The sequence below is a fragment of the Melanotaenia boesemani genome, chromosome 17 (assembly GCF_017639745.1).
Source record: "Melanotaenia boesemani isolate fMelBoe1 chromosome 17, fMelBoe1.pri, whole genome shotgun sequence".
Taxonomy (NCBI): Eukaryota; Metazoa; Chordata; class Actinopteri; order Atheriniformes; family Melanotaeniidae; genus Melanotaenia; species Melanotaenia boesemani.
Window position 1 is genome coordinate 28,973,137 of NC_055698.1, and position 16,944 is coordinate 28,990,080.

General features: G+C 37.3%; 1 long non-coding RNA gene across 1 annotated transcript; it reads left to right on the forward strand.

Annotated features, from left to right (window-relative positions):
• The first annotated feature begins 7,027 nt into the window (after positions 1 to 7,027).
• Positions 7,028 to 15,500, forward strand: LOC121656649. Its single transcript, XR_006013435.1, has 3 exons — positions 7,028 to 7,038; positions 11,192 to 11,195; positions 15,411 to 15,500. It is a non-coding gene; the product is annotated as an uncharacterized LOC121656649 (long non-coding RNA).
• Positions 15,501 to 16,944: the final 1,444 nt, after the last annotated feature.

Sequence of the window (16,944 nt, forward strand, 5' to 3'; positions counted from 1 at the left end):
AGAATTGATCTAGTTTGTGGATAATCTTGGACAAAACTTTTGCTCACATATGTTTTAAATGAGAAATGAGAAATAGCTAAATTAACATAAACACTTTTTGATCAGAGATATACTTATAACATAAACTTGTATTGGAAACGTTTTACCCTCTATTATCTTTTTGAATAAAATCAGGAAATGATAAATTGTGTACTTTTAATCTTTATTATTTTACCTTTTAAGTTTATTTCTGAACATTACAAACAAAGTTTTGGTTTAAAGGTCTTCAGTTAAATTAAATTAAATTTAAATTTAATTACATATGACAATTTTTTTCATTTTGTAAAACAAAACAATTTCTTATAATTTTGTAATTTCTTGTTTGTTTGGTGTTTTATTATTATTATTATTTTGTTATTTTTATATCAAACATAAAACCTTTTCTTGTTTTGTTTTCACATTCTTTTATTTATTCATGTCATGTTATGTTATCGTGTCTTCAAATGTTTCTTTTTTCAGTTAAACCATGGTTTAGTGAAAGATCAGCAAGGCTAAGAAGAATATATCACTCAGAATATATAATTCCAAGTATAGAGCTATTCAGCTATATGCAGACATTATTGATCTGAACAGTGGTCACTTTAGAACAGAAGGCTTTTCACGTAAAGGAGTCATCACCTGGAAATTGTACTTTTACAAGTTAAAAAGTGTATTGGTGTTGGACCGAAGTGTTAACTTCCCTGAAAGCCTTTCTTTTGAAGGCGGTCGAGATTTTCCATCTGGGCCCTTTGTTCACAGCAGAACCACCAGCAAGTGTAAACTCTTGCAAACGTGTGATTTTAATTTGTTCCTGGGATTTCGTCATCCCAGGAGGCTGTATAAATAAGCCAGCACCTCTTCCATGCTTACAATCACCTGCTCAGCCTGCGCAATGTGTGTAGAGATGTTGAAATGGCTCTACCATGTCATTTGCTCAGTTGTCAATTGCCAAAACCAACATCAAAATGTTTTTTTTCTACCTGTCGCAGCGAACCAATCTACCAGGGACAAATGGATTAAATTAATTTTTGGTAATAATGTACCTGCATCTCTGCCTGCCGTGTTCTATGTTTGTGCTAAACATGTTGCGTCTGAATGTTTCAGTAATTTGGGACAATTTCAGGCGAAGATGCTATCAACCCGGCGGTGCATTGTGTACATATTAAAATTGATCTGGTTAGCGGTATTTTACCGGTAGCTGTGTGTCCTGAGCTACCCTTGAAGGGAATTTCAATGTTTTTGGGGAACGATGTTGCTGGAGGGCGCGTATTTCCTCAGCTTGAAGTTTTAGATGTTCCTGCCGCTGAGATTCCACCAGACTCCCCTGCGCTATCGAAGTTATATCCTGCTTGCGTTATGACTCGTGCTCAAGCTCGCAAAGGCCAGGACATTAACCTGTTGGACTCTGCCTTTGGGAAAATATTTGCAGAGGAGGAAATCCCTACACTAAATAGTCATGTGGTCTGATGATCAGACAGGAGAAGAGTTTTTTTTACCAGACCCCGACACAGATGCCCTTCCCCTTTCCAGTGAAAAACTGATCGAGGTGCAGAAAACAGACCTGTCCTTAAAGCGCTGTTATGAATCTCTGGAAAGCGGTGTAGCCGGTAAAGGCTCACACCCTTCGGATCATCTAGCAAACGGTGTACTGTTACGGAAGCGGTCTCCGCCAGGTGCAGGTGCAGAAGACTGGAGCGTGATAACACAAATTTTGGTACTTAAACAGTACCGTGAAAAGGTGATATCATTGGCACACGAAAGCCAGTGGGCAGAATACCTCGGTCTAACCAAAACGTATCGGTTATTATTAAACCATTTCTTTTGGCCTGGGATGCGACGTGATGTTGCACGCTTCTGCGGAAGTTGTCATATCTGTCAGGTAGCAGGTAAGCCAAACCAAGTCATACATCCGGCCCTGCTGACACCCATTCCCGTGGTGGATCAGCCATTTGACAAAGTTTTGATAGACTGTGTAGGACCTCTCTCTTGAACTAAGTCGGGAAATCAATATATTGACAATAATTTGTGCCTCAACGCGTTATCCGGAGGCTGTTCCGCTGCGTAAAGTTATGGCCAAGACAATAATAAAAGTATTGACGAAGTTCTTTTCCCCATTCGGACTACCAAAGGTCATCCAGTCAGACCAAGGTACAAACTTTAAATCCAAACTGTTTAGAGCTGTGTTTCAGACAATAAACTTACAGCATGCTACATCAAGTGCATTCCACCCACAGTCACAGGGTGCGCTGGAATGCTGGCACCAAACATTAAAGCGCACTTTAAGGAAATACTGTCTTGAAAGCAGGAAAGCCTGGGATGAGGGCCTTCCATTGTGTTGTTTTTGGCAGGCATCTCAGTTTTAGTCGTCATAACGAAAATGCTTATTAGTTTTAGTCACATTTTAGTCATTTCTAAGTTTGATCGTTTTAGTCCAGTTTTAGTCAACAAAAAACTCAAAAAGGTTTTAGTTTAGTTTTAGTCAAATAATAAAAAAAAAGTATTAGTATTTTAACAAATTCATTTAGGTGAATAATATGTTTTAAAAAGTGGAATCAAGGTTGACAGGTTAGAACAAGTATTACAATTCATAAAACAAGTTAACAGTAATGCTTTTACATAATAACCAGATCCTTTACCAGACTGATAACTTTAGCTGAGACTTTCCCATCAACAGGGATGTAATGCTGCCGTGCTCTACTTAACTGCTGTTGGGAAAAAACATTTTATTTCTATATTTCAACTTTTTTCATTAATTGATGCCCTATGTCATCATACAAAAATGTCACACAAGAAAATAGCAGATCTGTAAGTTCAACATATAGCATCACGTTGTTAGCTTATTGTTTGGTTATATTCATCAATAATTACAAAATTAAAAGGAATGGTTTTAGACTTAGAAGGTTTCCCAACCCACAGCAAATACTTTCTGATCTACTTAGGGTGATACATGCACAGATAAAGTGCTAACTGTGGCATCAATTACTCCAAAAAAAGCAAAGAGCAACAGCATCCTTACTTTGGTAACTGTGGCTTTATTTCTGAGAATCTTCTGAAGTGCAATACTACACCCTGAGCATACACATGGCAAAAATATGAGCAAAGGATGAGGAACACATGCTCAACTTGACCTGGTCTGGCAGTGAAATTATGATGGATTATAGTTAAAATATGTCCATATATCGTTTCATCGCTTCCGACCACCAAACCCCTCCGTTGACACTGCCGCCATGATTCATCTATGAATGAATAAACTGCTTGTCTGTGTGCACGCTGCACATCAGGTGGTGGGCTTGGCGTGTGTGTGTATACGTGTGTGCGTGTGACTGTGTGAAAGATTTCATTGAGTGTTTTTATTCTTATGTTTTTAATCATGTAAAGGACTTTGTGTTGCCTATGGCATGAAAAGCGCTTTATAAATAAAGTTTGATTTGATTTGATGAAGGCAGTGTCAAAAATTTGTATATAAAAAGAATGGCTCACAAATGAATGGCTCACAGCTGTGAATCGGTTCCCATCATTTAAAAGAGTCGTTCAAAAGAATTGACTCCTTCCTTGAACGTCACATCTCTAGATTGCGCTCACAATAGGCAGAAATGTTGTGCATTTTTATTGTCGGACAATCAGCCCTTGAACATTTTTGTCTCGTCTCGTCAACAAAATCTCACAAACGTCTCGTCATGTTTTCGTCATCAGTGAGCCATTTTTTGCTCGACACTTTATCGTTGTTGTCAGGAAAAAAAGGTTTGTCAACGAAACAAATTCGTCATTGTTGACGAAAACAACACTGTACTGCAGTGGGATCATATACAAGAGGTTTTTCCCACCAACTAAAACAGTACATATCACTATCAGTATTACTCTATAGCTTGTAACATCCAAATGGAATCACAACTAGTTTTCTTCTACCATGCCCGCCCATCCGAACAGATGAGAAACAGTTTTCGAGTTTTATCCAATCAAATAAGAATGTAAAATCAGCACACCTTTTAAAAAGTATTAATCTTATTTAAAGAAGATCTTCAGATCAAAATCAACATATATACACACATATATTACACACACACACACACATATATATATATATAGACATAAGAAACTTTGGAAAGAAACTTTAATTTAAAGAATACAGATCAAAAAGTTTAAAAAGTAGTGACATCTTCAGCACTGTAAGAGTTTGCCAGAAAGTTAAAACATCCTATTATGCACCTCGGCGGTCTGTATGAGAGCTGCACAGGTCAAACCAGGTAAGGTAACCTACGTTCATCACCACAAACAAAAAATGTTTTTGTCATAGTATCTCATCCTTGTCTTATTTGGAAAATTTCCAAACTGAAAGAAAAAAATACTTTACTCATGTTTTCTATTCACGTTCACATAATATTTCAACAATGATTACAATTTTGGCATCGAAATAAATCCTGACTTCCTTCTAAGATTGATGGAGGCCAGCAGTTTTTAAAACCTTCCGCATTTATGCCTATGAATGATGTTACTTGCAATAGAGAGAAAGAGTAGGTCTGTTTCAATTGTTATTTTATATTTTTTAATTCTTATATTCTATAAAATAAATAAATATGTTATTTTATATTCATTTCAATATGCAAACATTGTTGTTTTTATTATGTAAAGCACTTTGTGCTACTCATGTATGAAAAGTGCTTTATAAATAATATCTGATTGATGGATGGATTGATTATTTATGCTGACTGAAAAGGGAGAATATACGGAGACCTCAGCCTTTCACAGCTGACATTGGGCAAATGGTGTGGTACACAGGCTACAAATTACCCAAAGTATGTGAATTTCCATTATTTTTATGTCCTGGGGTTTTATATGTATGTGTTCCTTTGTTTTTGTTTTTTTTTTTTGTTTGTTTTTTTTTTTAACAAAGCATTTAGCAAAGAAAATTCCTGTCCATTTTGAGGTGGAACATCTTTTCTTTTTTATGCTTTTGACACCTACAACTGGACTACAGTAGCATCCAAGTTTAATTTTCATGCTGGTTTGTGTTAGAGCTAATTTGTGCTAGCTGAGTTACAAAGGTAACAATGGTTTTATGCATTTCTGGATGGCTGCTATTAACAGTAAAGAAAGTGACTGACTCAAATTCATTATATTGTAAGGGAACAATTAAAAGGAAGGTACTGGTCAAATTCAGAAAGCAAATTATAGAATTTCTAATACCAGCATAAATCCAGAGGCCACATTAAGTTGTTAAACCTTGAAAATGTTCATTAGGGCTGTCTAGGACCCTGTAACATACATTATTTTTTATGATTCCCTTTTTATTGTTTGCCTTATTGCTACACCAGTGGTTGTTCTAATGTCTAAAAGAAAAACCACAACTACTATAATAATAATAATAATAATAATAATAATAATAGTTTATTATTATTATTATTATTATTATTATGGAATAGATTTTTTTTGTGCTTTTCACTACTTTACTACTCAAAACATATCTTTTTTTAAAGTTTAATGTTTAATATTCAACAATTATTTGCATGCAGTTGTTTGCTTTGATCTAATTTTATCATTTGTTTTTTTACTACTTGTTTATATGTAAATTGTGTATCTTGTAAAGCACTTCATAAAATAAATAAATAATAAATAAAAAATAAAATGTGTTATTATTATAACTATTATCCGATATATATACATCATCAACTTATTTGAAACTGAGAGAGTTTGCTTAAGAGGTGTCTGTAGCTTTTTTCCCTGCTGTTACATGTGGCTAGTTGCATTGCATTACTCAGAATGGACATATAAATCAACTCTTTTTTTCAGTCCTAGATAAAAGGTATTCAACCACAGTATCAACCCAAAACGGTCTGCCTTCTATTGTTGTGAGAAAGCATTTAGGATCATATTTTGGATTCTGTAATGCCAAAAGAAATTGGGAATTTGGAGAGGCCAAATGAAAAGAAGGTTTAACCTTGAAAGGCAAATAAAGAAACTTTCTGTAGTCTGGGAGACTAAGAACACGATATATATATATATATATATATATATATATATATATATATATATATATATATATATATACATACATATATAGCCCTGCAAAATGACCTCCAGCAGGCCACAAATGTGTAAGTGTCTGCTCGAACTGTCAGAAGCAGACTCCACAAGGGTTGCTTTGCAGTACTTGGTGTTGGAAAAATTTTTTCCTAAAATATTGTTTTGTTGAGCCGGATCCTAAATACTCATCCGAACGCAGTGTGGAATCGCCAAGAGACTAAAGACTGTTTGCAGCCAGGTCTGGGACCTGTAAAAGACCTCTACCTTGACGTTAGGTGAGAGGCCAGTCATCTGGGGTTCTGAGTCTGGCAACGGATGGTGACAGGAAATCTGCCTTCAGCAAGCGAGCAGCTTAGTATAAATTGTGTGATGAAATAAGGTTCTGTGCAATTAGCTGACCAGGTGTGTTCGTGGCATCCAGAGCGTAGTGTTGCAGACGAATCATCATGCTTTGTATTTTCAGTGGACAGTTCAGAGCATAACTAGTCTATGTAATTGGTTGCCATTCATCAAACCTTTGCATGAGGACTGCTCCTAGCCAACTCTGTTAAGTATCTGATGAGATCTTAATGGGTTTAGTCAGATCACAGAGTTGCAGAAGTGGTTTCTTTGTCAGGAATTTTCTTAAGTTATTCCACGACTTCTCATGTTCATGATTCCACTCCCATTCGGTTCTTTTTACAGCCAGATGTCTCAGAGGTGCAAGTCTTACAGAGAGGTTGGGTATAAACGTCCCTATGTAGTTCCACTGAATCACTGTTCATCCTTCTTACATTGTGGTCTAGACATGTTTTCAATGGCAGACATTTTTCTGGGATCTGGTTTGATTCCTTCATCACTGAGCATGTCCCCAAGAAATGTCAGTTCATTCACTCCAAGCTGACTCTTCTCCTTGTTCAGCTTTAAGTTTGCATTTTTGGTGGCTTCCAGCACCTTTATCAGCCTTTTGTAATGCTCAGCTTTTGTGCTTCCCCACACTTTGATTTCATCCATTGATGTGTCAACACCTTCCAGATGTTCATAAATCATGTGACTTGTTCTGTGGTACACTTTAGGTGCAGATGCAATGCCAAAAGGTAGCCTAAGGAATCTGTAACGGCCAAATGGACTGTTAAAAGTGCATAATCTTGAGTTCTCTTCATTCAGCTTCAGTTGCCACAATCCTGATGATGCACGTAACCATCAAAATTAATGGGATCGAAATCAAGCACGTAACAGATATTGGAAGAATTTTATTGTGGTCTTCTGTCCTGAGTAGATAGACAAAGCAATGAGTTTTGGGAAAACCTACTTGACTAGAAAAGATATGAATGTCCAAAAATTGTTTAATATTTGTTATTCTCTCTCTCACATACACACAAAGACACACACATTATGTATATATATATATATATATATATATATATACTGCAAAAAAAATAAATAAATAAAAATAAAATGAACACTTAAACAACACAATGTAACTTTGTGCGTAACTATGACACTATTTCCTCTGTTGTGGGAAATTTAAAGTGTTCTCTTTTAATTGCTGCTTAGGATCAGGCTTGCTGTTCCTTTTACTTACAAGAAGTGAACTCACCCACTTGATTGACTCATCAATCTTTTTGATCACCCCCACTCTCCATTCTGTCCAGCTCTGCTTTCAGTGGTTTTTGCAAAGCAAATGGTACTTTTTGGAATGGATGAACAACAGGCGACACACACTTATCCATCATCATATTGGTTGATGAGGTTGTTATAGTCTCTATCTCCTTCACTACTGATGACAAGCAATCTTTTTTTTATCAGGTTAAGTCTTTCATAAGCAGCTAGACCCAAAATGGCCTGGACATCTTTTAGAACAGCGATGAATGACAGTGTGTGAACTTTTTACTCTGCATTTTCCTTTAACTGATATAGCAGCTCTGGAATTTCCTTTCAAACTCACTTTATTCTGGTGTAGTTTTGGTGTGGGTCTTCTTAAAATCTGCTTCCGATATCACATTGGCCTGAGCTTCAGTATCCAACTTCACAGCCATATTTATATCGTTCATGCAGTGCATGTAGTTACTAGTGTGGTGTTTTTATTTTAATTGTGTTGGATTTATATTTATTTTGAATAATTAGTATACCCCCACTCAGCAGGTCTTCCTGGCTAAAAGTTGTAGTGTCTGTTATCTCTTTTCTGTCCTCCCCACCCCAACCAGTCGAGGCCGATGGCTGCCCTCCCTGAGCCGGGTTCTGCCGACTGTTGAAAGAAAAGTAAAAAAAACTAAAGTAGTAGGTATTTTCTGAGCATTTAAAGAAAAGGTGTTCAAATACGATCGGGAGACTCATCTTTTAATGTGAGTGTTCTATACCATTGCCCAGCTCAACTTCAGCTCTTCAGTTGCAGTACAAGTCCTGATACAGGTCTTATTTACCAAAATAAATAATGCAAAATTGCTTCACTTGTGTACTAATCCTAATATAATTAGAAACTGATGCAAACCTTGCAATATCCCCCTGGTTGATCAATTGAATTCTCGTCAACAGAAAGCTACCATTTATATCCCAGTTATGTGTTCCTCCCAGTTATTTTCCCTATTATTAGACGTAACCGGACACCATGTCAATGAAGCTGAAAAAAATAAGTTTAAACAGAAACTTAACCTTAAAAGGAACACTTTTATTTTTCATGTCATTCTAATTTATGTTACACTGACTGCAGATTAAGATAGTCCTTTTTAACAAAAAAGAAAAAAGTAAATCTAGATAAAATAAGTCATAACAGTCAGAGGATGTTCGTATAAAAGAAGACTTGACTTTACAGGCCGCTATTAAACTTAGAAGGAAGTCTGTGTTTAATTCCTTGCCAAAAAAAAAGTACTGGAAATATTCCAAACCAAAAAGCAGGTGGACTAAGTTCATGCTTTTCCTTTCCTTTTTCTTGTTTTTCCTTTAAGAAAGATTTTTTTAATCTTAGAAATCTATTTTTTTCTAAAATATAGTTTTAGAGTTGTAAAGAGAATATTCAAAAGAATTTCAGAAAACCACCTGAAAATGGCTTTGTCTTCTGTAAAACAATTTCTGTAATTGTTTCATAAAGTTCTTTTAATTACTGTTAAATGAATCTCAAGTTTTTACTTCAGACTGATGGCGTTACTCATCATGTCGTTATAGCACTCTGCTTTGTCTGAACCCTATAAGAATATTAACTATCTATACTCACTAGTACGTTAAATGAAAACAGCCAAATTCCCAATATATTTGCTTTTTCACATTTTCTGTTTCTTTTATGTTTTCTTTTCAAACAAATTTGAAATTTGTCTCACTATCAAAGCATTTTAAGACTCTGCACTTATCTGTCTTATAAAAATCTCCTTTAACATAAGCTAAGTTCAACATCTGTGCAGTGATTTCCAAGAGTTAGAAGTGACAGAATATCTCTTGTGTTTTTCTACATATACCTTCCTGTACTACAAGTACTACAAGGACAATGCAAGCATCTTACAGGCAGTACTATCTCTGATGGAGCAGCGAAGCAGACAGAGAGACGTGTTTCTCTGTGCTGCAGTAAGTTGCCAAAATTGTTGTTTAAGGAAATGGCATAAGCGCATGTGAATAGTGAAAGATGAGAAGAAAGAGCCCTTTCATAATATATGGTGGGAAATTCCCATCATAATAGTGTCAAGTTCTGCATGTTACCTCTTGTGGTTGGACATTAGTAGATCTTTATTGGGTGTTGTTCAAAGTTAACACATTTCTGATCCTCACAGAAAACAAACAGTGACAAACGTCAGTTCACACTTTTACCGTGGCTACAAAGAGACTTGAGCTATGTCACCATGGCACCAAAGCTGATTCAAGTGTGAAAACAGTGTGAAAATGGTGGTGTCAACTAGAAGAAAGGCTTCAACAACTGCACAAAACCGCTGTAGTACATTCTACAAGGCTGTGTGGGCATTACGATGATTTAAGAGTAACACTCCAGAGCTAGAACAAGATGTAGCGCATGTGCAGATAATGACATATTTGCTTTCTCCCGCTGTTGATGGTAGTGTAATCTTGGTTATTGGTTGTAGGACCGTGATTATTATTTGTATGTTTTTGGTTCCTTCCCACCCCTTGTTTCAGGGGGGAAGAGAGAGACTGGAAGTGTTGTTGCAGGGAAGTTAGCAAACACGAGGCTGGTTGTGTACTGCTGTTCTGCTGTGTTGGCTTTATTAAAGACATATAAACACCTTCAATGCAGCCCGCTTTATCTACAGCCTTCTGAGACTGGACTCCATGCTACCCATGAGAAGAAATCCATTAGGATAGGTAGTAATGTTTTCACCCACACAGTCAAGGTTGTCAGAAATGTCACACAGCCAGTGATCTTAGGCTGGGACTTCTGCTTTGACATCATGCTGTTTTAGATCGGAATAAAAGCACTATAAAGGTAGGGAATAGCACCATGGTCCCCTCTTCTGTCTGCCACTGACTTCTCCCCCCTTGAGCTGTAATGCTGTGGACAATGCACGTCAGCCTCCCATTGGTCAGCTGAAACATTCTTCCCCCACACTTCGGATATTGTGGCATGAGTTTCCCAAATTAGCCATCCGACAGGGAATCCTTTGCAGAACATTTAAGGTTAGTCCCCACTTACCCATAACCTTTCAGCTTGTGTTGCAGCAGCTCTCATTCCCACAGCACTAACAGCCCTGCATGGGAATCAGTTCAGCAGTCATTTAAGCTCAGAGCGCACAATTCTCAGAACTAGGCGTAACTGTTATTGGCAGTATACAAACCGTGATATTGCCAAGTTTTGTGCTGAGTGCTGCCGTGTCAAAAACGGGCCTCTCCCACTCCTCAGGAAAAGGCCCCACTGCAATCCGTACAGGCAGGGCAACCATTCCAGAGGGTTGCAGCAGATATTACTGAGCTGCCTGGGATGTCACAAGGGCACAGGTATGTGTTGGTGGTTATGGACTATTTCACCCGTTATGTCAACCTCTTTTATCTGAAAGACCAGCACGCCACCACTGTGGCTAAGTGCATTTTTGAGGATTACATAAGACAGCACCGTTTTGCCAGAGTCTATTCACACAGACCAGGGTCGGAAGTTTGAATCGGACCTCATTAAGCATCTTTGTACTTTGCTTGGCATTTCTAAGACCCGTACTTCACCATATCATGCTCAGTCAGACAGCATGGTTGAAAGACTGAATAGGACATTTAAAGATCAGCTTGCCAAGCACATGTCACAGAGCAGTGGTGAATGGGACCAGTACTTGCCACAAGCTGATCTTGCTTATAACCAACCAAATTGGTTTTTACTCTGCAGCTTGCAAATTTTAACTTAATTTTAGGTGTCATGGTCTTTTTCTTTAAGTGTCAAGATTTGTGAAGTGCAAAAAATGTAGATTTTACTTTTTGGAGTGGGGCTCAGGTACTTCAACAACTGAAGTAAAAACAAAAAATCAAAGCAAAAAGAAAATTTCTAACTTGTTTTCTAACCGTTTCCAGGTCTAGAGTAAAATAAGACTGAGATTTGGACAATCTCAGTAAACTGCAGGCCAGCAGTGTAATATCATTAGCTTATGATCAGACTGAATTTCCACTTCAATGCCACGCTCATTCATTGATTCTCTGTACCGCTCAGTCCATTAGTAAGCTGGAGCCTATCCCAGCATTTTAACAGGTGAGAGGCAGGTACACCATAGACAGGTCACCAGTTCATCGCAGGGCCACACTGTTATTTTTAAATGAGGAAACAGCTTCCAGAATTAATTAGCTAAATATAGCACAGGCTGTCAAGAGAAACTTACAGATATAAACTTTATCATCAGTTGAACATAAATGCCTATAAACAGCTATTAAAACTTTGTTTTCCAATATATTTAAAGATGTATAAACTAACATTTTTATATTTATTTATTTTTTATCTGCAGTAGATCTAAATCTCATGTAACTTCTGACAAGAAGTGCTATAATAAACAGGCTCACTCTTTTACCACATTTGGCAAGCAGCTTTTGAGTTTAAAAAAAAAAAAAACCTGATGTATCAGATGACTGTGGAGTGACATCAAGGTTGTGGTTCAGTGAGATAATGTACCGCAGACTCTTCCCACCAACTAAAACAGGACATATTAGCATTAGTCCTAAGGTGGCAAGACCAAAAGTGAATGACAGCCAGTTTTCTCCTACCATGACCATCTAGCCAGAAAGATGATGAAAGACAGGGTTTTATATTTTGTTGTGTCTGGACCATCCAAGCAAAACAAAGAATGTAAAAGTGGCTTTTTAGAAAGTATGATTCATATTGTTCCTTTCTCTGTGAAGTTTGTGTATTTTTTTTTTTTTTTACCTTTGTTTTTACAGATAAACCCATTGAGACACAGTCTCATTTACAAAACAGGCATATTCTGGAAGAACAAACAAAAAACTCATTTAGTTACAATTATGGACAGCTCTTAATATACATAATATAAATTAGAATTCATATAAAAGCAAAAAGCAGGTGGCATACTGAACAACTAAAAACAAGAGCAATTCAAAAATGTTATCTTCCGTCTTTAAATAACTTTAAATTCTACCAGTGGGATCGAGGTGGAAAACTTTAGATCCTGCTGAGTCCTGTTCCTCTTTATATATATATATATATATATATATATATATATAAATATATATATATATATATATATATATATATATATATATATAACATTGGCTTATAATGGCTGCCTCACCAAAAGACAATAGTGAAATCAGTTTTGAGTTGTTGTGTTCAACAGGTAATACCTGTGCTTTAATTCTGTTGGACTTTTGCCAACTGTGCTCCCTATTATGCAACATAGATGCATCTCAATAAAAAGTGAGGAGTTCACGTATCTTGGGGTCTTGTTCACAAGTGAGTGAAGGATGGATCGGGAGATTGACAGGGGGATCGGTGTCGCGTCTGCACTGATGTGGACGCTGCATCGGTCTGTCGTGGTGAAGAAGGAGCTGAGTCAAAAGGCAAAGCTCTCGATTTACCGGTCGATCTACGTTCCCACCCTCACCTATGGCCACGAGCTGTGGGTAGTGACCGAAAGAAGAAGATCACGAATACATGCAGCCGAAATGAGTTTTATCCGCAGGGTGGCCGGGAGTCACATTGAGAGGAGTCAGATGAGGTGGCTCGGGCATCTGGTTAGGATGCCTCCCTGGTGAGGTGTTCCAGGCACGTCCCACCTGCAAGAGGCCCCGGGGAAGACCCAGGACACGGACTACATCTCGTTGCTGGCCTGGGAACGCCTCGGGATTCCTCCGGATGAGCTGGTGAATGTGGCTGAGGAGAGGGAAGTCTGGGTTTCCCTGCTTAGGCAGCTGCCCCTGCAACCTGACTCTGGATAAGCAGCAGAAAATGAATGGATGGACAATGAAAATGTGTTGCAAGTTGTGTCTAAACACGTGAAAAGTGCAACTGAGCATTTGGTTCAGACAATTGGGTTTAGTGTTTTATCAGTGTACTGCAATTTATGCATCAGAGGATTAAATTCAAAGTTTTAAAAATTAATGAATACTTTGTTTTATGCAAAGCTTTTCTTTTTTACTCTCTCGTTTAAGAGTTAAATTATTGTCTGTAAATATTCATTCATTCTCTGTACCACTTGGTCCAATACGGGTCGCGGGTAAGCTGGAGCCTATCCCAGCATTAACAGGTGAGAGGTAGGTACACCCTGGACAGGTCACCAGTCCACCGCAGGGCCAACACACAGACAAACAACCACTCACACTCGCACTCACTCCTAGGGAGAATTTAGTCATCAATTAGCCTAATGCATGTCTTTGTCTGTAAATATATTAAATATTTTTTTATTGTCATAAAAAATATTAGCCTTGCCGGAGGTGGTGGTAGTAAATAATACGGAAAAAGCAAGTAATAACACCAAAATGACAGATTACAAGAATTAAATAAACCAATCGAATAATAAGGAACATAAAAATAGGCAGGGTGCATGAGGAATTAATTAAATGCAGTGGTAAAAAGATGAGTTTCCAAGATGCGATTTGAAACAAGAGTTTCAGCAGATCTGTAGGAACCAGTTCTACACAGAAAGTGTAGAACTGGTCCACACAGTAGTTTTACCTGATGATCTAGGGTCAGAGGAGACCAGAATATCTGAGATGTATTTTAGTCCTGGACCATTTAATACTTTATAGACTAACAGCAGTATCTTAAAATAAGTTCTTTACATGAAAGGAAGCAATAAAGATCTCAGAACTGGAATGAAGTGATCTTCTTTCTCAGTGTGGAGTTGGGCAGCATCATTCCTGATCATAATTTGCTCCTTTCTGTCTACTCTGATCTCCAGTGACATAACAGACATTTAAAGACACAGCTGTGTATCTCACTTCAATAAATATATAATCTGGTAAACAGCCTGGGTTTGACTTTGTTTTCTGTTAAAGGGTGACGATACCTCCCAACTGATGAATTGTTATCAAATTTAAACACATTTTCTTATTTTAGTTGCTCAATTTCAGCAATTTAATAATAGATGATCATATAAATCATGTGAAACATTATTCATATGGACAGGTACAATAAATAAATAAATAAATAAATAAAATAAAAACACGTTCAAGGTTTATTTTCTTATGTAAAAAAAAAAAAAACTTTTACAAAACACATGTTATGGGTCCCCAGCCAAACAAAACATCAGGAGTTTGCTTTAGTTAAATTTAATGAAAGTATAATTAGTTAGATTTACACTTATTCTTTATTTCTTGATAAAGGGGTATCTCAATGAATAAAGCATGTTTATAATTACTACAGAGTACTTTTAGAACAGGTTCTTGGACTCATCCTGTCATCGTCAAGTTCAGCTGGAGAAAAGTATGCATCAGGAACTTTGATGACAGACAAGCTGAAACTGGAATTTCCACTGACATCCAACACAGTTTCATACCACAACACAAACAGAAGAGCTGGCAATGCATCATGAGACTTTTTATTTTCATTTTCCCACAACTATTCACAAGAAGCAAAGAAAACTTGCACATTTCAGATGTTTTCATGCATTTGTCAGACATTTTACTAAATGTTTGTTTCAAAATTAAATTAATGAAAATGTTTTTAACCAGAAACAACCTAAAAAGACAGAGAATAAGAAAGAGAATTTTTGGAATTTGAGTCATTTCTCCATCTGCTGCAATCTGCCAGGTTGTACCAGGTTTTGTTAGGCAGAACTCTGTGAGAAAATGCAATGACAGTCTAACAGCACCGTACAGTTTTAAGTCAGAAGCCTCCAATAAACTCAGTCTCTAACTGACACAGGTTTATGGTACATGACATAAATGACATGGCACTTTGAGAAAACATGTTCCATGATTTCTCAAAGTGCTTACAACTCAGCCTGTGCTGTTATGTGAGAAACATCAAGTGGATACCTCCAAAACAACCTGGATTCATGACTAGCTAACAAGCAGACCACAGTTTGTGAGACTGAAAGGTTGTGTGTCTGAGATGGTGGTCAAGTCAGTAGCAGAGGAGCACCACAAGGTACTGTACTCTCACCATTTCTCTTCACACTGTACACCTCCAACTTCCAATACAACTCTCGCTTGTGTTGTTCTTATTATCAACTGTAAGTTGCTTTGGATAAAAGTGTCTGCTAAATGACTGTAGAATAGAATAGAATAGAATAGAATTTCAAAACATTTCAGCACAACCCATCTTTAGTCTCCTTGTATATTTACCCATGCAGCCTGATTAAATTCCCCAAAATAAGCCTGGATGACTCATTTTTCTTTTTCTAAATTCAGGCAGAACTGAGGCTATTAAATTACTTTGGGAGGTATTAATTTAGCTTCAGGTACTTCTGTGAGGAACCTTGGAGTTAATTTTAACCAGGATATATCCTTCGACTCATACATAAAAGGACCACCTTCTTTCAGCTATGTAATATTGTCAAAATTGAGGACCTCCTGTCTCAGAGTGATGCAGAAACATATATTTGTTCATTCAAGATTGTATTCCTACAATTCCTTACTATTGGGCTGGCCCAAAATGCTCAGAAAAGTCCCCAGCTGATCCAAAATGCTGCAGTGAGGGTTCTTATGAAAAGGAAAGATTATGTTTCTCCCATTTTAGCTTCTCTTCATTGACACCCTGTTTAATTTAGAATAGAGTTAAAATTCTTCTCACATATAAACTTGTTCATGACCCGTGCCTTTAGTCATGCTGTGTCCCATGATGCACTGAGCCCTTCCCTGCACTTTTCTCTTTTTTTATTTCCCATGTATACTCTATATCACCTCCCTTTTCTCTTGTTGTATGTTAGTCTCGTCCTCCTTTCTGTGTAAGAATGAGTGTGGACGTCTCTCTGTTTTGGCAGGATCCTCAGAGGCAGCTTTCCCTCATCTCATCAGCCCTGAAGTATATCTAGCAGTCTTAGCTTCACTCAACATTCGATTGTTTCTTTAACCACAGTGGTACATCTGGCCATTTCTTGTATTATTAAGCTTACCTAAACAAGTTCTCTTTGCGTTCTGTTGGAACCGAGTTAGAAAGATTCAACTCTAAATCCAGACACCAGACATTCTTGAACGTGTGTCATGCCTCTAAGATTCTGAACCACATTTCCACCTACTGAGTTTCTGTGTGTATTTACTCATCTTTAGTCCACTTCCTCTGCAGTCTTGGAAGTTTTTCAGCATGCACCTGGCTGCTTGCTGTGTCACAGACTCAGACAATTATTTATTCATTACTTTGTTCACATCCTATTCTTAATAAAGCTCTTTGAACTTCACTTCCTGTGCATCGTCTGCTCTTTGGGCCCAGAAACTCAGCCTTGTGACACCTTTAATGGACATGTGAACATCTAAACTTGATGAAGTAATGGAAGAAAGTGGACTGGTTTGATAAACACACCATTATACTTTTCTTTTTTGTAACATCACGTGGACAGTCAAGTT